This window comes from Phyllostomus discolor, chromosome 6 (genome assembly GCF_004126475.2).
Source record: "Phyllostomus discolor isolate MPI-MPIP mPhyDis1 chromosome 6, mPhyDis1.pri.v3, whole genome shotgun sequence".
In the NCBI taxonomy this organism is placed as follows: Eukaryota; Metazoa; Chordata; class Mammalia; order Chiroptera; family Phyllostomidae; genus Phyllostomus; species Phyllostomus discolor.
This window is the reverse complement of record NC_040908.2, coordinates 82,755,096-82,779,519: the sequence shown is the minus strand read 5'-3', so window position 1 is coordinate 82,779,519 and position 24,424 is coordinate 82,755,096. Positions and strand designations below refer to the sequence as shown.

At 43.0% G+C, this 24,424-nt stretch overlaps 1 non-coding gene across 1 annotated transcript; it reads left to right on the top strand.

Annotated features, from left to right (window-relative positions):
* The first annotated feature begins 21,153 nt into the window (after positions 1–21,153).
* LOC114501075 lies at positions 21,154–21,260 on the top strand. The gene has a single exon (XR_003684849.1). It is a non-coding gene; the product is annotated as a U6 spliceosomal RNA (small nuclear RNA).
* Positions 21,261–24,424: the final 3,164 nt, after the last annotated feature.

Here is a 24,424-nt window from a genome sequence, read left to right as displayed (position 1 = left end):
ACTCATCCTTTTAAGTGACCAAGAGGTAGCCAACCTATCAGATGCACAGTTCAAAACACTGGTGATCAGGAAGCTCACAGAATTGGTTGATTTTGGTCGCAAACAGGATGAATAAATGCAGGTTACGATAAAAGAAATGGAGGAAAATGCACAGGGAACCAATAGTAATGGGAAGGAAACTGGGACTCAAAACAATAGAGTGGACCAGAAGGAAGAAGAACAACCAAACAGGAAAGAATGGAGAAATAAGAATTCAAAAAAAAATGAGGAGAAGCTTAGGAACCTCCAGGATATCTTTAAACATTCCAACATCCGAATTATAGGGGTACTAGAAGGGGAAGAGGTAGAGCAACAGATTGAAAGTGTATTTGAACAAATAATAAAGGAGAACTTCCCCATTCTGGCAAAGGAAATAGACTTCCAGGAAGTCCAGGAAGCTCAGAGAGTCCCAGAGAAGTTAGACCCAAGAAGAAACACACCAACACACATCATAATTACATTAGCCAAGGTAAAAATGAAGGAGAGAATCCTAGAAGCAGCAAGAGATAAGGAGACAGTCACCTACAAAGGAGTTCCCATCAGACTGTCAGCTGATTTCTCAAAAGAGACCTTACAGGCAAGAAGGGGCTGGAAAGAAGTATTCCAAGTCATGAAAGACAAGGACCTATATCCCAGATTGCTCTATCCAGCAAAGTTTTCATTTAGAATGGAGGGGCAGATAAAGTGCTTCTCAGATAAGGTCAAGTTAAAGGAGTTCATCATCACCAAGCCCTTATTATATGAAATGTTAAAGGGACTTATCTAAGAAAAGAAAATTAAAAAAAAACATGTGTAGTAAAAGGACAGCAAACTCACAATTATTAACAACCACACCTAAAGCAAAACCAAAAGAAACTAAGAAAACAACTAGAACAGGAACAGAACCACAAAAATGGCGATCACATGGAAGGTTAGCAACAGGGGAGTGGGAGGAGGAGAGAGGGGGAAAAGGTACAGAGAATAAGTAGCATAGATTGTAGGTTGAAAATAGATAGGGGGAGGGTAAGAATAGTATGGGAAATGTAGAAGCCAAAGAACTTATAAGTATGACACATGGACATGAACTAAATGGGGGGAATGTTGGTGGAAGAGGGTGTACAGGGTGGAGGAGAGTGAAGGGGGAAATGGGACAACTGTAATAGCGTAATCAATAAAATATATTTTTTAAAAAGGGAGGAACTAAAACTCATAGACACATTTTCTACCTTAAAGAACTCACAAATGAGTTGTAGAGAAAGAACATCTGCTTAGAAAGATACAACTCACAAAAAGGACTAACATTTTTGAGCACTTACTATGTAACAGGCACAATGCCAAGGGCTTTACATGTACTAGTTCATGTAGCTTTGCAATACTCCTGTGAAGTTGGCACAATTTCTATATCCATTTCACAGAGAAAAAAACTGAAGCATAGAGAGATTAGTTGCTTGCCCAAAATTACATAGCTAGTTTAACTCCAGAGCCCATAAGTTTGACTCCGATAGTTTACTTCTTCCCACCTGTGCCATGCTCCATGGGGTGCAGAGAGCAGCTGATAAGAACTTAGATGTGGGAGCACACACTGTCAGCTTCATGGGTGAGAGTGGCAAAGCTGAGCCTTCTAAAAAGGGTAGGCTTTAGATGGAGAAAGAAGCTGGGGTGGACACAGACTCGTTTCATTCCAAGCTAGCAGTCTCCAAGGAGCTGCTCAGGCTGGCATCCATTCCCTCCCAGAATTCATCCCATCCAAGTTTGATTGTCAGTCTTACAGGTTGGAGCACTCGATCTTTTAGCTCACTAAGAAAAGAGTCATATTTTAAAGTCTATCTAATATTAACATTTAGCATATATAAACTTGGAATGCCATTTTATTCATTCTTTACCAAGAATTACATTGCCCCAAGACAGATTAGTTCTGTTTATTTGACTAATACATCCTCTTCTTGTGTAGAAAGCCAAATGATAAAAACAGTTTGTGTTCATTGAGATCTTACTCTGCAATACACATGTGAAGCATTATCTAAATAATTTAATATATACTGAAATCACACTGAAGCGAACTGATGTGTCCATCTGAACAGGGACGGTCTGGCCAGGTGAAAATACCTGAAATATAATGGTCACCATGCCCATTTATCTCACCCTAGCAGAGCTGGCCATAATATTCCAAGTCTGCTGGCCCAAACTCCATCTTCTTTGTATCAATGCCTTAGTGACTCTTTTCTTTATGCATTATGGCTGACCCATGTCCATTCTGATTAACACATGCTTCCTGTAGGTGTGTTAATACATTCAATCAGGTTACTGTCAAGTCTTGCTGCCCAGGGAACCATTCTGTCTCCTAAAGGTGACTTTGCCTATCTCTGCTCTATATAGATCTTAAAATTTATTCTCAGCAGACGATCCTAGTTCCCATATACAGATTCTTGGGAGTTGCCTCACTTCAGCCCCCACATACAAGCAACATCAGAAAAGATACCAAACAATAAATTTTACTGAGGCAGAAAAACTGTGCAGGGGAGAAAAAATTGGAGAGGTGGGTTGGACAGTGGAGCACAAAACATTAGAGTCATCACTATCAAAAATCACTTGAAAGAGCGCTTTTGTACTGGGTACTGAATGGAGCAAAATGCAAAGAAAAGTACACGTCTACCTATCTATTCTATCTTATCCATATCTATCTATCTATCTATCTATCATCTATCTTCACACACACAGAACACCTGCCCTCTGTGAACTTCCGCTTTAGAGCAGACACAACCTACAGAATCATAAACTCACTTATTCATTTTAAATTCACTTGTTCATTCATTTATTCTACACATATTTGTCAGTGCTTTCTATAGGTAAGGAGCTATTCTCAGCAAGGCATCTTCTGGTCTAACAATGGCTCTATCTGCCCCCCTCGGCCTTAACACAAATGGAATAGACTCAGAAAGGGGAGAAGAGGAGGAGACATACCGCTTAACCAGACCAAGTTCACCACCTCTACTTTAAAAGAGTTACTGAAGTGGGAAGAATATGAAAGACAGGACCATACATCATTTCTGCTCCAAATCCAAAGCCTAGTTATGGTTAGAAAAAGTGGATCATATGAAGTTTGAGTCTGATTTGGGATTTGAATTTTAAACTTGACTGAATTGTGTTTTCCTAATACCAAAGGTGACCGTAAAATTAAAGACCTTTCCCAAGGTGTCAAGAGACAGAAAAAGAACATTGGAAAATAAGAATTTAAACCAAGTCCATAAACATTTACAGGAATTTTTATTGGTTCAATTCTTCTCAGTCCCACTCCCCTCAGTATGGTTTATTCCATCATCTCTTACCTGGGCTCCTGCAAAATAAGATGGACTCCTTACAAGCTCATCTTCATCTATCTTTGTGCTTATGTCAAGGCATCTCCCAATCCACTTGCCATCAGATGACAGTCAATCTAGTTTGTTAAAAACTTCTGATTATGTTAACCTCCTGATTAAAATTTTCTATTGCATTCCTACATCTCTGGATAAAGACTAATCTCAACAGTAGAGTTTATGGCTAAAATGACATACTTGGGAACCAGATATGCTGGTTTATTCCTGGCTCTGCCATGTACTAGTTGTTGGCTAGTAAATTGTTGGCACTTTCTCTGTGTCTCAGTTTCCTTAGTAAAATGAGGATACTAATAGAACCATCATGTCATGAGACAGTTATAAGGATCAAATGCGTAGACACCTGTTAAGGTCTTAGAACAGTGAAGTGTCCCATGTTGTTGTTATCTTAGGCAACTGGGTAGCTGGGGCTTAGGTAACACAGAATGGAGTGGGCTCCCAGAGAAGACTGCAGCAGCAAGCTCGCTCCTGCATCCTCACTACCTGGCATTGAGCCTAGCATATAAGAAGTGTTTGATAAATATGTGTAGGTTGGATGAAGGGGTGGATGGATGGATGGGATACAGTCCTCCTCCTAAAAAAAAGCTGCTGGCCACAGGCCTTGAGCACTACTTGTACAGGACTCTGATGCCATCTGTGCATCTCCCTTTCCTCAGCAATAAAGGCTGCATGCAAGGGGCTATGGTAACTTAGCAACAAGGGCTTCACAGAAATTAAATGCAGACAGGGAGATCAGATACCTGGTCCCACTGTGCATTTGGGAGCAGAACCTGTGCCAGGAGCCTCAGGTGTGCCTAGACCTTCAGGCTCTGACTGTGCCTTAGAAGCAGGCCTGGGCTGAGTATAGGGGGTGTCTTCAGTAGGCAACAGTGAAAATGTGGACAAGCATGATATGCTCAGAGATGTGGACCAGCACAGTGCCCTTTGAGATGCCCAGCTAGACCAGGAGACTGTGGGAGAATAGGAGCCTTTGGAATACCAGGCTCAACAATAAGAAAAAAGCTAAAGGTGGGAAGACCATGGAGACATCCAAGAAAAACCTACTTTCAGCCATTAGGTGAGGTTCCAGCTGGTGGTCAGAGGAGAGCTCAAGAACCCTTCCCAAGCCACCAGTAAACAGACAAGATGACTTCAGAATGGTGATGGCCAAAACTTGTGACAGCAGGGAAGATAGGGACAGATACAGATAATTGACTGGAAAGTGCAAAATAAGGTGCCTACCCCCCAAAGGAGTAGCTTTGGACTGGAGTGAAGGGACAGGGATCCTGTGATGATTTGGGGCACGTGTGTTCCACTTTGCTCCAGGCCTCATTCTTTCCTTCGTTAAATAAGGGGATGGACCAGACAATTCCCAAAGTCCCTCCAGAGCTCTTTGCTATAATTCCACACTAAATTCCCACTCCAGCCCATAAAAAGGATTTATGCAATTTGTATTCTGAAAATAAATAAATAAATAAAATGCAAGTTATTTTTCCCAGCCCCATTCTCCTCTAACCAGCTCAATATTACATGTAACTTGCTTAGAAAGTACGAGCCTCCCCCCATTCAAACCACCCACACTCCATCCTGCAAGCTCGTAAGTGCTGCTCATCAAAGTGTGAAATAGGTTCAAAGTTGCTCCTCCCAATCTCAGGGTGAGAATGTGAAGCTCTTAGATGAGGAGGAGTCAAGGTGTCTGGAATCTAAAGGACCCCAGGGGACCTTGTGAACTGTTAACAGCAAAACACCAGTTGTTATTGGTGATCAGACCTCAGTTCAGCAACCATGGTTCTTGAGTTTGGCTAAGAGGGGAATTTGGAGCCAAGGAACTCAAATCATAGCAAAAGTTTATTTAGAAAGTCTCAGAGATAGGAAAAGTGAGCCAGCTGGGTGTGGGCTCAGGAAACAAGTTACAGAAACAAAAGAAGGGCCCTTGAGGGTTAGGAGAAAGAAAGCAAACTACACTCAAGAAGATTTGAACAGGAATGCTCTAGAGAGCAAGAGCATGCTGGGTCCTTTCTTGAGGGTTTTAAAGGTGGAGATTTTAGGAGAGGTCTCAGGGAAGGATCCTAATAGAATACTCATCAGCTTTCTGGGTGTGTCCTCTTAGGGTCATGGTATCTACTGAATGGTTGGTGCCAGAGCAGGATGTCATTAGTCAATGCAGCTGGCCCCTGAGGTGAGATGTGGTGTCCTTTTCCTGGTTTTGCTGCTTTTCTGGGCATGGAGCTGAAACACAGCTGAGGCCTAGATGTATTTCATGTGGGTCAGAACCTCACTGCCCTTGGGGACTTAATGCTTCAGGGCTATTGTCCGGTCCTTGTTCATTCCTCCCCTAAGGGGGTCTAACCTGAATGACTAGCAACATGCCAGGAGAGGAAAGGTCAGGGGAGGGTCTGAACTTCGTGACTAGTGACGTAAAAGGTCAGGTTTTCTAAATCACATGACCAGTGATATGCTAGGGGAGAAAAGGTCATCCTGGGGGCAAGGTCCTTGTTTTCTCAGTCTTGCCCATCGCTAGGCACCTAGGGCTTTGCACCCTGGTGACCTTTTCTGCCTGGCCTATTGTTCTTGCTCTGCTCATGTCTGTCTAACTGCCTACTACAGAACCAAGCATCTGAAGCCACAGTATGTGTGTGCAAGGTGGGGAAATCAGGGGGTCCAGGGAAGAATCAGATGGCAAGGAGACTCTGGGTGGGGCCTTATTCATTGTGACTGACAGGAACCATAGGATAGACAGATGGACCAATATCAAATGGAAGGGAGTAGTAAATTGTCTTAAACAACAGCCCAAGTGCTGGCTGTCTCAGCCTGGCCCTGGGGCTACCACTCTGCCTAGTGTGACCAGCCAACCCAGCATCATTAGTGCGTGCAGAGGAGGAGGGCTTGGTGTCAGGGCCAAAAGGATAGCAAGCTGAGTGGAATGGAATGGGGGACATGGGGGCCCAATGCAGCACGGCGGCAGCAGGGCCCAGCAGGCCTGCCTGCTCTCCTTCCCAGTGCTAAGAAAGAAACCTGTTCTGGGAAGAGATCTTCCCAGGGAAATGCTGCCAAAGGTGGTCACCCGTAATGAAGCAATAAACAGGGTAATTACTAGGTAATTACTGGCCCTCCACGTGTCTGGGAAACTGTAGGTGAGAGAACTTGGCCAGCTTGAGGTTGGCCACCTCCTGTGAGCTGGAAGCCCAGCAGAAAATTAGGCAGTGTGGATGGGCATGGGTGAGGCTGCTTTGTGAACATGCACTTCATCTTTCTTTCTTCTTTTGCCTTTCTGTCTCTTTCTGGCACAGATTCAAGTCAGTCAGCAAGTGCCTGATGCCTGAGTTTTGGCTGGGAGAGAGAGGCTGCTTGCAGAGTCTCATTAAGGCCAGACCCAACCTACCCTACCTTCTTTGGTCCCCCCCACATGACTCTGCTCCATCCCAAACAGCTGAGCACCTGAGTTTTCTGATGAAGGCAACTACTTATAAGAATCCAAATCCAGGACCAACCTGAGACAGGCCAGCTGGGCCTACCTGTAGGCAGAGAAAGATCCAACTGTGTTGCTTCAGGCCAGTGACTTGGTGTCAAAGTGCAGCTTCTTGGCAAATGCCTTCTTTTCCTTCCTCTTTGAATTCTGGGGCCTAACACCCTTGTAGCTCCTTTCTTCCACTTAGCTTAATTTGGACCAGTTTAACCTAGAAAAAAAACGGGAGTGATTAAACATGCAAATGTCGGAATCACTGAAACCATTGAATAAAATTGGTTTGCTCTAACTGAGGAATTGTTGTGAAAATGAATCGTGATAATTTTTGTGTCTTTTATGGATGCATGTCACTTTGTAAGTTTAGGAGCATTAAAAATGTATAACAGAGCTTGTTCTGCTCATAAAAAGATCCTCTTTTGGCATATTAAAATTTAAAGTATAGTTTATTCAGGCAGTAATTACACTTTTAATAATTGAATTTACCTTTAAATATTTTCAGTTTTTGTAATAAATGAGCTATGAGATACTAAGACTCAAAGTATTATACTCAATAGTGTTTGAGAAATAGCCAAAACTTTGAGAACAGAAGAAATCACCAGTCTTAAATTAAATGAAAATAGATTTTGTTTGTTGGTGTTGTCTAATGCCCATAATAAGGACAAAAATGAAGCAATGGTAATATGGTCCTTGATAAGACTTCTTTACATAGATACCTTATTTTTGATTTTTACAACAATAGTCTAAGTAGAAAAAGAAAAGCATGTGCAGCCCTGGCAGTTGGCTCAGTGGATTGAGAGCCAGCATGAGAACCAAGGGTCTTAGGTTTGATTCACAGCTAGGGCACATGCCTGGGTAGGGGACAGGTCCTCAGTTGAGAGAATGTGAGAGGAAACCAATTTATGTTTCTCTAATACATCGATGTTCCTCTTTCTTCCTTCCCCTCTCTCTAAAATAAATAAAGTCTTTAAAAAAAGAAAAGTGTGTGCACTTAAAATAAAGAAAATGGAACTCAGAGAAGCTGAGTGACTTGCTCAAAGTCACACAGGAATGGCAGGGCTCAGGCTTGTCTTTTGACCCCAAACTCATGCTCACTAGCTTTCAGAAAAGATTAGCTTACCAAATGTCCATCATACATACAATGGAATTAACATTTAGCTTCAAAAAGAAAGAAAACTTGAATACATTCTGTAACATGCAAGAAACTTGAAAACATGCTAAGTGAAACAAGCTAGACAGATATGTCAAACATTGTATGACTCCATTTGTGTGTAGTACCTAGAACAGGCAAACTCACAGAGTCTGAATGTAGAGTGGTGGTAGGCAGGTAGTGAGAGGTCATGGGAAGTTAGTATTTAATGGGTACAGGGTTTCAGTCTGGGATGATGAAAAAGTTCTGAAAATAGTATTGGTGATGGATGTACAACATTGTGAGTGTGCTTAATGCCACTGAATGCTACATTTAAAAATGGTTTAAATGTAATTTTTTTTAAAAAGCAAAGATTTCTTGAATATAATTATTGCCTCTAAGAAATTTATTTTATTTGTTCAGCTAGTCCTTTAGCACTTTTTGCTTCTTTCAAATTTTCCTTTTTTTTCTTACTCACACACTTCTGAGAGCTAAAGCTTTGCCTTGGTTACTGAAAGATTGCCTTCTATTACAAGCCAGTGTAAACCAATTTGGTTCTTTCTGCAGATAGTTGAGGGATGTTCTCATTCCTAGGTGGTATATGACAATAAACAAGATTCAGGCTGGATTCTCCCATGCATACAAATATTTATTTGCAAACTGGACTCAAAGAGCCAAACTAATAAACTCAAGGAAGTCCCAGCCTTCTGATTTTTGAGGTCTTGTGACAGCACATCGCATAAAGATGTGGCAATATTTGGTGGTGAGTTAGAAGTCAGGCTTTGAAATTCTCTGATTAGTGGCTATAAATAGAACTATTTCAAATCTAAGGTGCTGTCCCCAAAGCAAACATTACCAAGGGACTCTGGAAATGATACATCTTTCCCATACAGGGCAGAGAGAGCTCTTTATGATACATCTGGCCAATATACATGTCTTAAACTCTACTTGTTCCACCGAAGAAAACACATTTCTAATATCCATTATGGTAATTAGCAAAACCTCTGGTGTGATAGGAGATAATAATAGCTGAAGGTCTTGCTGTAGCCACCGGGTGTGGCGTCCACTTGGAGTCACATTTTCACTGATGACTGCTGTCCATCACCATGGGTTTCACATCCACAATTCAACAAACCATGGATCAAAATATTCAGAAAAAATGCTGCATTGTTGCCAACAAGCAATATGTAGTTAGGTCTATGATGGGTGTGTCTAGACTGAAATGTAGACTTTTTTCCCTTGTATTATTCCCAAAACAATACAACATAACACCTATATATAAGTCATTACATTGTATTAGGATTATTAAGTAATCTAGAGATGATTTAAAGTGTATGGGAGGGTTGCATAGATTACATGTAAATGCCACACTATTTTGTATAACAGACATGAGCATCTGAGGAGTTAGGTATCCACAGGTATCCTGGCACCAATCATGGGAGGTGCAGATGTACAGGGACCACTGTATTCCCCAATTAGGATTCTTCACAACTTAAGTTAATTGCCCCCTAGATTTTGAATCAAAAGGATATCTCACAGTCAAGGTTGCCAGGTACAATATATTTAATATTTGGGACATACTTATACTAAGAAATTATTTGGTATTCTTCTGAATTTACATTTAAATGTGTTCTGTATTTAATTTGCTAAATTTGGCAACTCACACCCTGTACTTACTGAGGTATTTGAAGTAAACTACAGACTATATAATGTATATCTTTTGCAGAAAAAATATTTTAAGTTAATATTTCCCTGACCTGCCAGTGAACATTTTCAAGTCTGACTCTCTTCAATCTACATAAGGCAGACAGTTCTGAACAGTTTTAACAATAAGCTACTTGTTTTAAAATCCACCAAAATGTAGGGATGTTCCTGGTTCTCCCCATTCTCTCCATGGTCCTTTACTTATAATCTTTTGATGTCTAGAAACATACCCACTGACACTGAGATCAGAATTCAATGAGAACAGACCCACAAGCAAAGAAAGAAGTTCCTGAATCTTCTGCGTGTGTGCGTGTGTGTGTGTGTGTGTGTGTGTGAGACAGAGAGAGAGAGAGAGAGAGAGACTGAGAGAATGTGTCTTATACTCTTGCATTAGAGAATGGTACTGCACTACTTGTTTCTGGTGGACAGGAATTACAATGATCTGATATTCTAGGTAGTTTCGCATTAAAATCTTTTCCTTGCATAGAGGATTTAGAATTCCTTTGTGGAGGGTGGGAAGGGAGAATAGTAGACAGGATAATAGTACCTTATCTGAAAGATTTTAGCCATTATTCTAAATTAAAATGAATATAATTTTTGCTCCTAAAGTGAATTTTATTTTTCTAATTTTAATTTTTACCATTGGTCAGGGGGAAAATGCTCAAGGGAAATAGAAGAACATTGTCCCCCCATTCCCATTCCTCATGTGTTTGAGAAAAAGACAGGAGAAAACCCTTGTCTTTTCTAAAAGTTAGGGTTTAAACGACTCTCCCAAATGCCCCAGAGAAGGTGAGTACCTAAGAAAACGCAGTCCCACCCTGCATCTGGACTCTGTACCTCAAAAGCTCCTGGGAAAGGTCACTGAGGTGGGCAGGCCCTCTGCAGGGTGTCCAGGGAGGTCAGCCCCCACCCCCCCCCCCACCCCCACCGCAGCACTCCCCACAGCTGCAGCTTAATAAAGCTTAATAAAAGGTGTGATTGCCATGGCAACCTCAGCAACACTTTCAATAGATGGCCAATTATTATTCACTCATTTACTGTTTATTGTAGTGATGCCAATCACCATGCTCTCCAGGAGTGTATTAATGGAGATGTGATCTGAGCTCAGGCCCTGGGGGAATGGCATTGTAATGCCTCCTTCATTAGCATATAGTGTTCTAGGTGGATGGGCACACAGCCACTCCCTCCGATCCTGCTGCACCCAGCACAGCCCAAGAGCTAGTGCACACTCACTCATGTGCATACACACACACAGGGAGAAATGGACATGGCCAAGAGGTCAGTGCAGGACTCACTCTCTTGCAGGAAGGCCTCCATGCATATCCAGATTCCAATACAAGCAGAGGGACAGAAACTTTGCTCAACTCCCAGCTGGTATTTTCAGCAGGAGTTTATTATTTTCATTCTTCCCTCTGAACCCTTACCCCATTTCAGATTCTATCAACAAACACACTGCCTCCTTAGACCTCCACCAGGCTCTCAGGGGAAGGTATACCACCCTGACCCCCTTCCTGGAGATCTTTGAAGTTACAGGTTCAGGACACTGGGGTGGGAGGGCGTTGTAGATAGTGCTTCTCCTTGTATGCAAATGTCTCCTCCTATGAAAACCCTTCACCTTACTCCACGGCCTGCTTCTTGCAATTCCCTTCTTGCTTCTCCCAACCTAGCAACACAAACACACCTCCACTTTCTCTTGGTGAAGCAAGGCACAGGCAGGATGATTTGTTGAGATGTTAATTTGTTTTATTCTGAAAGTAATTTTCTCCCCTCTTCAAAAAGGAAGCCAGGGGTTACAAAAAGACAGCTTCCACCCTGTATTTCTTGGCTGGATTATGGCAGGCCTTCAGAGAGGAAAGGAGTGCTAAGCACATTCAGGGGAAGAGAGGGATTTCCAAAGCTGGTCAGAGGAGAGGATCTTAGAGGGAATGTCCTTTCTTATTCCCAAATCTGGTGGAAAAGCAACATAACCAAACACCCTCCAGGTCCACACAGGGCTGGAGACAATGTCAGTGGAGACCTGTTGTTCTGTGCACACCCTGGCCCAAGGGAAAGGGTTGGTAGGGAAGAGTCTCTGATAACCTGGTAGGATGGGGAGCCCAACATCAGATTTTCATTTCATTTAAAAAGTAAACAGAGTATGGCGACATTCCTTGTACACCAGAGTACATGGTAAAAAACTGGCACTGGCTACACAGACTGACAGCTTCAGTTACCAAGGAGACCCACCCAAAGTAGCCTGTTCTTCAGGGGCAACTGTTTCTTGTCCTGCCCCTCAATAATGGAGTCCTGAGGCTTCACCCTGACTCCTGCAATAGCTCCCACTTGCTATGCCAGTCAGGACTGACAACCAACAGGAGTAGGAAGGTGTGAGATGACTCACTGGTTTTTCTCGTCTCAGCCTCTGCCTGAGCTCAGGATGCGGAAGCAGTGTTAAAGAAAAAATTATCGTGACAATTGTTAAAACAGTGAGGAAGACTTCATTCAAGACTATAGCAATAAAGAAGGGATGGGGCTCAACTCCAAACCAGCAAGGACAAGTGGAGATTTACAGTCAAGAAGAAGAGTGAGGGGGCCAGTGAGTGGAAAATTTCCAATAGGAGACATCAAGGGGAGGGTGGTTGTTGCTGAAGGCAGGTTTGGGTGATAACATATTAAGACTGGGGAGAGTCTCTAAACTGGCTTAGCAGTATCCTTGCTAAAACTGGGCTCTGCAATTCAGACTCAGAAGCCCAAGGTCATGGCATGTAGAGAAGAGAGCTCACATGAGCCTGACAAAAGTTTGGTAGGAGAGAATATCTGCAGCAACTACTGGAAAGGAGCTGGGAGCTGGAGGTGTAAGTGCGGTAGGCAATTGGACAGGCATGAGCAGAGCAAGGACCATGGGCCAGGTATAGAACATCATTAGTGCAGAAAACCCCAGGTGCCTAGCAATGGGCAAAATGGAAAAAAAAAGGACCCCACCTCCAGGGTAACCTTTCCTCCCCCAGCATATTGCTGGTCACGAGGTTTAGACCCCCTGTCTTTTCCTTCCCAGATATGTTGCTAGTCTTGTGGGTTAAACCCCATTAGAGGGGAAACAAGAGGGACAGAGAAAAGCCCTTAAACATTAAGTCCCCAGGACAGTGAGATTCTGACCCACATCAAATATATCTACACCTCAGCTGAGTGTCTGATCCAGGCCCAGAAAAGCATCAAAACTAGTCAATTAATGCCAAGGCTGACCTTAGGACCAGCTGCCTTGACTAACCTCCTGTTCTGGTAACAATCAAGCAGAGGAGACCATGACCTTGAGAGGACACACCAGGGAAGCTGATGAACATTCTGTTGGGATCCTCCACTGAGGTCTCCAAATAAATACTCTCAAGACAAGGGCTCAGCCTGGCTCTCTCTATGGAACACATCCTGTGCCTTTCCCCATGCCCTCTCCGCAGGCCAATTTTCCTTGCCTCTCTTTCTCCTAAGCTCCAAGGGCCTTTCTTTTGCTCTGTAACTTGTTTCCTGAGCCCATTTCTTCTATGGCTCATTTCTTCTACCTCTGTGACTTTCTGAATAAACTTTCTCTTATAGTTTGAGTCTTCTCTCAGAATTATTTCTTAGCCAGAACTCGAGTACTGAAGTTGTTGAACCAAGGTCTGGTCTGATTCCACCAGTCTAACACCTGGTGCCATTATGCCACCAAAAGAAGAGCAGAAGAGCAAACTGACCAAGAGGGGATATGTCTTTGTTTTGATGCCAAATCAGGTAGCACTCAGTGGGCAGCTATTATGACTATGAAGCAAAGCTCTGAGAGGCTGACTGAATCTATCAGGATTTCTTGAACTGGAATTAGGCTGGACTTAGGGACCCTAACAGCCAGCACTTCATAAGTCAAGTCATATCAGATATCCAAGAAATTTTTCTGTCCTAGATCTTTCCTCAGAGAGGGATTCAAATCCTACCTTAACTACTTTCCTGTCTAGTAAGTGTGGACATGCCCCTCAGGGGTTCAGTGTTCTCCTCAGGGAAGTAAGGATAAAGTGACCACCCTTGGTGTTTGTGGGGGTTAGTCGTAATGGTATTTCTAAGAGCCTCCAGGAGAAGCTCCTGGTTCTCACCCCAGTCCAGAGGACCACATCAGTGGAAGTATCTTCTTCCAATCCCAGAGCCCCACAGAAGGCCTGCATTCCTCTTAGAGGAGCCACAAAGCTCCATTCTCTGAGTGATCCTGCTACCTGAGACTTACTTCCCACCTGTGGGATGGTGCTTATTCTTTCATCCATACATGGCCAACATTTAGTCAGTCTGGACAGTTCTCATCCCATCTCACTCCACAGGAATTCCTGAGGGTCCATATACCATCTCCAGCTGCTTCCTGTAGTGGTATTGAGGTGCTGAAAAAGAGAGAGAGTGGCCAGACAACAGGAAGTCCAAGAGGCCAGAGGCCCAGGACAATCACAGCATGAGGCAATAGTGAGGCCAAGGCTTCGGACATGATTCTTGACTCTCTATCAAGAGCTCTGAAACAATGAGACCCAGGAGAGGTTTTGAGGAGATAAGGGCAAGCATGCTTAGGGTCCAGAAAGCAGCCTCAGGTAAGTAGAGTGTAGGTAGACAGCTCTGACAGTTTGATTTTAACTCAGCTCAACAAAAGTATCTAGAACATTTTTATGTACCCTGCACTGACTATTCTAGACACTGGGAATATAAAGATAAGTAAGATTCATCCAAGAATGAAAAATAAATTCGTTAATATATTGGAGGATGGGTGCTATTCAGAGATCAGAGGCAAGTGGTGTGGAAACACAGGACAGAACTACTGATTCTGCTGGGAGGTCCAGGAGGGCCTTCACAGGGGAAGTGAGTGTGAGTGTTCATCTGGCTGTTTAGAGAAGGGAGTAAAAACTGTGTGAGCAAGACATAGAGGTGTGGAAATGCTTGGCCTGCTGGGAGAGTGATGACTCCAGCTGGGGGCTGGGAGGAGAGCACCAGAAGACAAGGCTGGAAAGGTATTCAAGGGAAGCATGAGAAAGTCTTGGAAAGGACGCTTAGGTTGTTGGAACTTTACAAAGGTCATTTTGATGGTGGCCTGGAGGGTGGCATGGGGTGCAGAAACATGGGGATACCCCTGCAAGAGACAAAGCCAATGCAGAGTAACAGAGCCAAACCTTTGGAGCAAGGTGGCCTGGGTTTGAGCTCTGACTCCTCACTCACCATAGGATGTTGGGCAGGTCCTTTAGCCCCAGTGATCCCCAGGACCCCTGCTTGTAAAATGGGGATATTAGATTAATACCTCCTCTTGGCTGTGGTGAGGATTAACTGAGAGAATATTATCAGCTACCCAACACAGTGGCCTTGGCTCATGTGGTAGACATTCAATAAACAAAGGTCTGCCTTCAGGCCAAACTGTAGGAGGGATGTGTTTAAAATAGAAGTGAAGGATATAGAATAATGTCTAGCATATAGCAGACACTCAAAAAATGTTTGTAGGAAGAATAACAAATTGAATATGGGAGAAGAAGGAAAAGGGAGTCAAAGATGATTCTGAGGTTTCTAGAATAATCTCTTGGATGGGCATTGATGATGTCTTGGGGGCCTATTCCTTCTGCTCCCTGACTTCCACCACCAATTCTCCCATGTCCTAAAGGTGGCTTCTTCCCTGCCACCACAGCCAGACTTTGTCCCCGGGGAGGGTGCTGCTCCTATCTATATTTTGTTTTCTACATATTTTTAAAAGGAAAGGAAAACATATACTCACACAGCCTCAGTCCTCCAGCATTCTGTGGGTGGGTGGCCATTCTAATATCTGGTGACAGGGGAGAGAAGGAGACTCATGATCAATAGGGAAGGAAGATAGCTTTCCATGTGCCAAGCTCAGGGCATTTTTCCACTTAGTCCTCACCATGAATTTGTGAGTTTGATACTATTCCTATCATCCATGTTTCATTGAAAGAGGAAAATGAATCCAAGAGGAGGAACTAGTCTAATATCATGGAGCTAGTATGTAGTCAAGGCAGGGCCTAACCACATTACCTGGCTTCAAAACTCTTGCTTTTTCCACTGCCCCTTCTAAAGAGCCAGTGATCGAAAGACCAATGGGAAATAATAGTGTCTTGGCTTCTTGGGGTTGCTATAACAAAATACCATGGTCTGAGTGGCTTATAAACAACAGAAATTTATTTCTCACAGTTTTGGAAGCTGGGTAGTCCAAGATCAAGGCACTAGCAGATTTGGTAACTGATGAGGGCCCTCTTCCTGGTTCATAAACAGTAATTTTTGCTGTATTCTCACATGGTAGGAGAGGCAAGGGAGGTTTCTTGGGTTGCTTTAATAAGGGCACTAATTCCATTCATGAGGACTCCACCATCACAATCTGATTATTTCCCAAAAGCTCTACCTTCTAATACCATCATCACTTTGGGGGGTTAGAATTCAATAAATGAATTTTGTGGGAACACATTCAGACCATAGCAGATACTAAAACAAATACTAAAAAGAAAGCGTCAGAGTATGAAAGACTGAAGAGTAGATTAGGGGTGGTACATTTATGGTGGTCCTATTCTCCAGCCTTGAAGGGGTCTGCATGTCCCAGCTAAAGTCCACCCACCCTTTTCTTGAACAACAGCAGCTGGACTAAGTCTTGCACTTTCCATCTGACTCTATGACTCTGCACCCTGTCCTCTGAGCTTGCCCCCACCTTCCCCCACTAGCTGTCCCAGTGCCCATAGGAGGCTTGCCCTCTTCTCAGCAGTTCCTCCTGTTCTCAGGTGCTGACAGTCCTATGGAAGATAGGCCCACACATCAGGGATGAATCTCCAAAGGAAAATAGGCTGACTGGTCAATCTAGTCACCCTGATGCACATCCCTAAACATCCAAAGGAACTCCTGGAGCCCCTGAGGCTCAGTAGAACCCAGTGAGATCCAGTTAAAGAGGCCCCTTTTATGTGAGCTGCCCCACAATGCCTCATCTAGAATAATTATTATTGATGTTATTGTTGTGTTGTTGAAAATTCCAAGCTTCTAATCATGGCTTGGTCTTTCTCGTGACCAGTCCCCATCCTGAAGCTATCCAGGGGCTCCCTGCCACCAGTCACCTCATTAGCATACAAAAAAATACACTCATATCACCCTGCCAATTCCAAAGGACTTAAAAGCTTTCTGTCAGGAACCAGGGTCAAAGAACAAATATGTATTTCTTATCACAGAATTCAATAGCTGTCTGATGAGTGATGAGCTGACTAACAGGGTATGAGGGTGTTGGAGTAGTGCAATCCTCAGGAGGGGTGATTGGATCCCAGGAAGGAGGGCCTCCTGAATTGGGTCCCTGGAGGCTAAGGCCCATCCTCAGCACACAGAAACAGAACCAGGTGATGCCATTGATCTGTGTCTTGGTAGGCATCCTCAAAGTGTAATCCTGAGCAAATCACTTAAACTCTCAACACCTTTTCTTCATCAGAAAAATGGAAATGACAATACTCACTCTGTATAAATTACAGGGTTTCATGGGGACTTAATGGGATAATGAACATGAAATGCTTTATAAACTGCAAAGTCCACACAAATGAGACTTTATCATTAATTGTAGATGAACATGCACATGTGCACACATCCATATCCATAGGCACCCATTCATTCATAAAAATTCTCTTGCTCCAAAGAGAATTAGCATAATGATGCAGCCCCCTGTGAAATCACATGCTGGGACCTCCCCATGCCCTCCATCTTCCCTATGCCATTACCCACTTAGACCGAGTGCATGCAGGAAAATTGAGGAGGGGCTGAAGAGCTTTGAAGAGAAGCAGGTGAGTCTGGAGCACAGACTCCTCAAACCACACCTGCCCATTCTGCTGGGTGTTTGGGTTCGTTTGCATTTCCTTGATACACATGCACCTGGGAACTAGAAACAGCCCAGCCCTTCAGAGAAAATTCTTGGTAGAACAAGGTTAAAGCTGGATAGGAAGTTCAAATTCAGCAGCTCTCTTTGGGTGCCACTGTTCATTCATTCATCCTCCCATTCAACAAAATTTATCAAGCACCTACAACATCCATACAGAACTGCACTTGGTATTGGGGATCCAAAGACAAGCAAGTCAGTCCCTGCCTTTGAGGAACTCACAGGCAGCTGCATAAACAAGGCCAGGCTGTGTGAAACAGTGAACACATTTGGGAGTGGCAGGCAGCTCTGTACAACCAGGGGACTTTGGCCAAGTACTGCTAGACAAAACAGGGATGAAGGAGAAAAAAGCAGGAGCCCAATCCCCAAAGTCCTTGATCCACACTGATGAGTTTGGACTTTATCCAGCATGTGGTGTGAGCTGCTAAGGACATTAGGAAAGGGAGTGAAGTGGACTAGCCAGATTTCCTTTCCTTTTTCAGGATCTTCCCCTCTGTTTTACTATATTCCTCTTCAAAATTGGTAGCAGTTACATAAGTGTACTAAATCCAGTGAGAGAATGAAAAGTTGCAGAAAGAAAACTTTCATATTTTCTCCTACTCCATTTCTATTACTCCTTTACACCAGTGGTTCTCTAAGTGTGTTTCTGAAATAGAAGCATTAGCACCATCTGGGAGCTTGTTAGAAATGTCTTCTGATTACAGTTAATAAGACTATATTGTATATTTGAAAGTTGCTAAGAGAGAATATTATAAAACTCTTCATTACAAAAAAAAATGTGACTGTGCTAATGGCTGTTACTTAGAATTATTGTGGCGATCATTTTATAATATACACCAATATCGAATCATTATGTTGTATACCTGAAACTAATATAACATTACCTGCCAATTGTATCTCAATTTCAAAAAAATTGAAAAAAATACAAACTGCTCCAATCCCTTCCAGTGATTCTGATGTTTACTGAGGTTAAAAAACACTCCACTGCACTCAGTAATTATCCACATTTCCATGTTCATCAAATATGAACATATACACACATAATTATGCCACTGTTCACACTTGTTTTTTCTTTTTTAATATATTTTATTGATTGTACTATTACAGTTGTCCCATTTTTTTCTCCTCTTTATTCCTCTATACCCTGCACCATCCCTCCCACCTGCATTCCCCCCATTAGTTCATGTCAATGGGTCGTACATATAAGTTCATTGGCTTCTCCATTTCCTATACTATTCTTAGCCTCCCCCCATCTATTCTGCACCTACCATCTATGTTATTCCCTGTACATTTTCCCCCATTCTCCCATCTCCCCCTCCCAGCTGATAACCTTTTGTGTGATATCCATTTCTGTGATTCTGTTCCTGTTCTAGTTGTTTGCTTAGTTTGTTTTGTTGTTGTTGTTGTTTATTTTGGTTCAGTTGTTGATAGTTATGAATTTGTTGTCATTTTACCGTTCCTATTCTTTATCTTTTTCTTTTTCTTAGATAAGTTCCTTTAACATTTCATATAATAAGGGCTTGGTGATAATGAACTCCTTTAACTGGGAAGCACTTTATCTGCCCTTCCATTCTAAATGGTAGCTTTGCTGGATAGAGTAATCTTGGATGTAGGTCCTTGGCTTTCATGACTTGGAATACTTCTTTCTAGCTCCTTCTTGCCTGCAAGGTTTCTTTTGAGAAATCAGCTGATAGTCTTATTGGTGTTCCTTTGTTGGTAACTCAATTCCTCTTGCTGCTTTTAAGATTGTCTCTTTGTCTTTAATCTCAGGTAACTTAATGATGATGTGCCTTGGTGTGTGCTTCCTTGGGTCCAACTTTTTTGCAACTCTCTGAACTTCCTGGACTTCCTGGAAGACTATTTCCTTTACCAGGTTAGGGAGGCTCTCCTTCATTATGTTTTCAAATAACTTTTCAATTTCTTGCTCTTCCTCTTCTCCTTCTGGCATCCCTATGATTTGGATGTTGGAACATTTAAAATTGTCTCAGAGGTTCCTAAGCCTCTCCTCATTTTCTCAAATTCTTGTTTCTCCATTCTGTTCTGGTTGAATGGTTATTTCTTCCTTCTACTCCAAACCATTGGTTTGAGTCCCAGTTTCCTTCCCTTCACTTTGGTTCCTTGTACATTTTCCTTTATTTCGTTTTGCATAGCCTTCACCTTTCCTCTATTTTGTGACCATACTCAATCATTTCTGCAAGCATCCTGATTACCAGTGTTTTGAATTCTGCATCTGATAGGTTGGCTATCTCTTCATCATTTAGTTGTACTTTTTCTGGAGCTTTGATCTATTCTTTCATTTGGGCCATATTTTTTCATCTGGATGTGACTGTTATGAAATAAGGGGTGGAGCCTTAGGTATTCACCAGGAAGGGACAACCCATGTAGCTGCATTGGGGTACAGTTTGTGGGGGAGGGGTCTGAGAGGAAATAATGCTGCTTGCTCAGCTCTCAGCTGGCTTTTAGTCACTTCTGCCGCTACCCACAAACAAATTGGGCCCTTCTGGTGCTGATTCCCAGGTGGGTGGTTTTGTGTGTGTTCTAGGACCCTGTGGGTCTCTTCAAAGACCTCTCCTGTGAGGCTGGAGTTTCTCCCACTGCTGCAACCTTCACAGGTTTTTTTAGTCAGAGGTTTTGAGGCTTTATTTTCCTGCATTGGAACCCTGGGTTGCGTGGTCTGTCTCGCTCCCCAACTTGTTCCTCCAGTTTATCTGCACACAAATGTGGGACTTCCTGCTCCACTAGCTGCCACCTCCCCTACCCAGTCCACCAGCCACCACCTGCCAGGAGTCCTCTTCACCCCAGCTGTCTGTGTTCGACCCTCCTATGAGACTGAATGAATGTTTCTTCTTTAATTCCTTGGTTGTCAGACTTCCATACAGCTCAATTTTCTGTCAGTTCCAGTTATTTTTTTGTTTTTAAGTTTGTTGTTGCCCTTCTTTTGGTTGTGTGAGGAGGCACAGTGTACCTACCTATACCTCCATCTTGGCCAGAAGTCCACACTCATTGTTTTATTCAAAATGACATCATACCCTTTCCTAAGCTAGCTGCTTATCTCACATCGTGATATACTCCCTAGTCAATAGATGTGGAACTACCTCATTTTTAAAAATGTGTCTAATTTTCCAGTGCATGAATGCAGTAAAATTTATTTAATCATTTACTGTTGAATATTCAGGTTATTTAAGTAAGTTTATTTATTTAATTATGTTGACACCTAAAATAATGCTGCAATAAAATTGCTTTACCTGTTCAGGTAAGTATTACATATGGGTGGTTTTCTTTCTACAGGATAGATTGCCAAAAGCAGGAATGTAAAATCAAAGTTTATGGTATTTTTAATATTAATAGGCATTGCAGCCTACTAGTCACTGGAGTTGTGGCAATATTACAGCCCTCCCAATAAAATATACAATGTCTGTTTCATCACATCCTCACCCGCATGTGATCTTGTAGCTCCTCAAATTTACATTTTAGAAAGCTCACTATGACAATTCAGTGGAAAATATATTTGATCCAATGAGGGGAGGGGTAAACTTGGAGGCCAAGAGTCCAGTTGAGGGACTTTTCGGTTAGTCCAGGAGAGAGGTGATAAAGGCCTGCATTAAGAAAGTGGATACAGGTGCTCACTTCAGCAGCACATACACTAAAATCGGAATGATACAGAGAAGATTAGCATGGCCCCTGCTCAAGAATGACACACAAATTTGTGAAAGCTTCCATATTTTTGTTTAAAGGACACATAGACAAAACCAAAGCTGGGTAGGATCGAGGATGGGAGATGGGGATGAGTGGGGTGGGGGGAGTAGTGGTGGGGAAATGGGGACAACTGTACTTGAACAACAATAAAAATAAATTAATTTAAGGAAAAGAAAGTGGATATCGGGTTCAGATCACTTTCACCAACTGACTCATTTAACCTACAAAATAATCCGCTTTCCAGATGAAAAACCTGGATAATTTGTTGTTGAGACATTGTGATTTGTCTACATGTTGTAGGATTTCTGATCACTTCCTCACCCATCTACAGCCCATTCTAAGGAAACATGCCCCACCCTAACCCTCCATTGCTTAAGTAGCACAGGACCCTGCTCTTCTAGTCTTAGGTGACTGGATAAGGGGTGGCCATGGGACCTAAGAGAAACTGACCTATAATGATGTATGGTCTCAGGGGTCAAAAAACAGTCAAATTCTTTCTGGGGTTTTAACAAAGACGTTGAGAGGAAAACTGCCATTTGTGCTCGTGGATGGTAGAGCAGCAAGTCTGTGCAAAGACAGGGCTAGGAAGACCATGGTCACAAATAAGTTGAAACTATAGGTAAGTAGAAATGGTGAACAAGTAATGTAAGCTGACTGAACGCAAAGAGAACAGAGCAGATGCACAGAGAAAGGCCAAAATGCCAAGACAGAGAAGCTAATGTGGACTTGAACCCACCTGCACCTTCATTTCCCATGCAGCCTGGCAACGCCTCAGCCCCTGCCCTGAGCACCTAGGATATGCTTGTGTCCTCTCTTTCAGTAACCTCTCCCCTTCCCTCCATACACACTTGAGTGTCCTTCTAGGGATCACTGCTCCTATAAACCACAGTTCTGGCAAGAACAAGGCCGGAGTTCACAGATACTAGCCTTTAGATTTACCAAATCTGAAGTTATCTGACTTCAAGTGAAAGCTATACAAAGAAAATAACAATACTTTAGTCTGTCATTTACAAAGTGCTTTCTATCTACATTATTTATTTCAATCTTGTCCTAACGAGAAGATAGAAGTTCAGAGAAATTAAATACCTTCTCCAAGAACACACCTTTAATAGGTGTTTGGAGGCAAGGGTGGAGATAGTGGCCCTGGGATCTTGCCCATTGGATTGCAAAGCCCAAAATGTCCTACGTGCCCTGCTGAAATGGTGCCAGGCCACAGGGTCCTGTCACCTTTTCCCACTTTTCTCCCCACCTGTGTCCCCTTCATCACCTGGCTATGATGGCTATGATTTTAAAGCCTCTTGCTCTGTGTTTCAGCTGAGGGGTATGAGTTCTACTTCAATGAGGGTCTTGGCTGACAGACCCAAATGTTCAACTCATGATTCACATCTAGGGCCTGCAATGTGCTCTTGAGTGGGTTAGATGGAAGACCCCATCATGCAAAAGGGCTCTCCTCACAGAAATTAAATCCCCGTACCCTTCTGATAAAGACTTTCTTTGATTATATCTCTGTAAAAACACATCTATTTAACTTTGCAGTGAGTCATTAGCCTCCATCAAGACAAGAGCATGAATAGCTTTAAAAACTAAAAATAACTAACACTTATTGAATGTTTATTATGCTTCAGACATTGCGCTAAGCTCTTTATGTAAATTCACTTAAAATTCCCAATAACCTTATGAAGTAAGTATTATTATCCTTATTTCTCAGATAAGAAAACTGACGCTAAGGGAAGTTAATTAACTTGTTCAGGAATGCAGGGCTAATAGGTGGAAGAACCTGGATTTGAACCCTTGCAGTCTGCCTTCGCTGAGCCTACCAGATACACTGGATTTTCTTCCAGAGGGCAGGTCCTGAGGAAATGGGTCGTGAAAGAGAGAAGTCTCCTGGTGGGCAAAGAGGAGTAGGGAAAACCCATAGTATCTGGTGCTCCTTGGCCTGATAAAACCTGGGCCAGGGCCTTAGAGAGGAGTCCTAAGCATCAGGAAACAGATCAAAGGCACTGGGTGATCAGCTTGGAGAGTAGGCATAAAATTGTAAAAGGAGGAGAAGGGAGGGAAGGAAGTAGTTTCCTGAAGAGACAGAACTAGCCTTCTTCACACATTATTAGCTAGGGGCCAATCACTTTCTTCCCAAATTTCCATCATTCTATGGCTCCTTAGGCCCAATCTAGTGGACAATAAGGGATCATGTCTCAAGACAAAGCCTAGGAGGCAAATGTCCCATCTGGCCCCACAAATTGCAATCTCAGCCACTTCCCCTGAGAATCCCACCATAGGGTTCCTGGTCTTCACTGGGACATTGCAGGCACGATGCTTTCACCTGGTTAGGAATCAGGAACCCCCTGGCCCTGGACCCTAAGCCCTTATCAACTGACTCAAACTTCAGTTAAGTCAGCTCTCCTCTCTGGTCTTGAGATTCCCTTTTTGAAAAGTGTAGGCACTTAGTGATATTGTTGATGATCCCTCAGACTCCAACCAGTTCAAAGTGTTCCAAATAGAAAGGTCATCAGCTCAGGAACCAGAAGGACCTGGGTTCTTGTTCAACCAGATCATTTACAAGTTGTATGAATCTGGGTGAGCCAGAGACTATCTTCACACCTCACTTCCCTCTGCTCTGCAATGGGATAAGCTGTTCCACTTATATCCCAGGCTTGCTGGGAGTGAGATCATGCCTATGGAAATGCTGTGAACTTGGTAAAGCCCTTCATACATATAGATGCAAGGTGTCAAAATCTGTGATTTCTTCCTTCTTCAGTCTCTCCTGAAGCCAGACCAGCCAGGATCTTACACCCCAGCTCCATAGGGACCAGAATCCAGAAGGATGGCATGGAGTAAGCATCCCCCTCTCCTGGGCCCTGCCTACTCAAGACCCTCACCCAGATGGGCCTATTCCCAGAACAAGAGGTAGTTCTTCTTTGCCACAAATCCTGCAGGACTCTTCCTCCCATCTGCATGCCAATGTCACCTCTGAAAGTCACATCTGCTCCCTGGACTGTAGTCACCTCCAAGTTGAACTTGGGTCATGAGGGTTGGTGACAGGAGGTGCCCAGCACCATTTGCTCTGAAAAGCAGAAAGAACTCAACGTACAACCAGTTCACAGTCCATTTTTCAAAGCTTGACGTCAATTTGCAGCCTTAGATTGGTTTTTGTTTCTCCGTACTTTGTTTTCTTTTTCGTGATGAATGGTTATTGT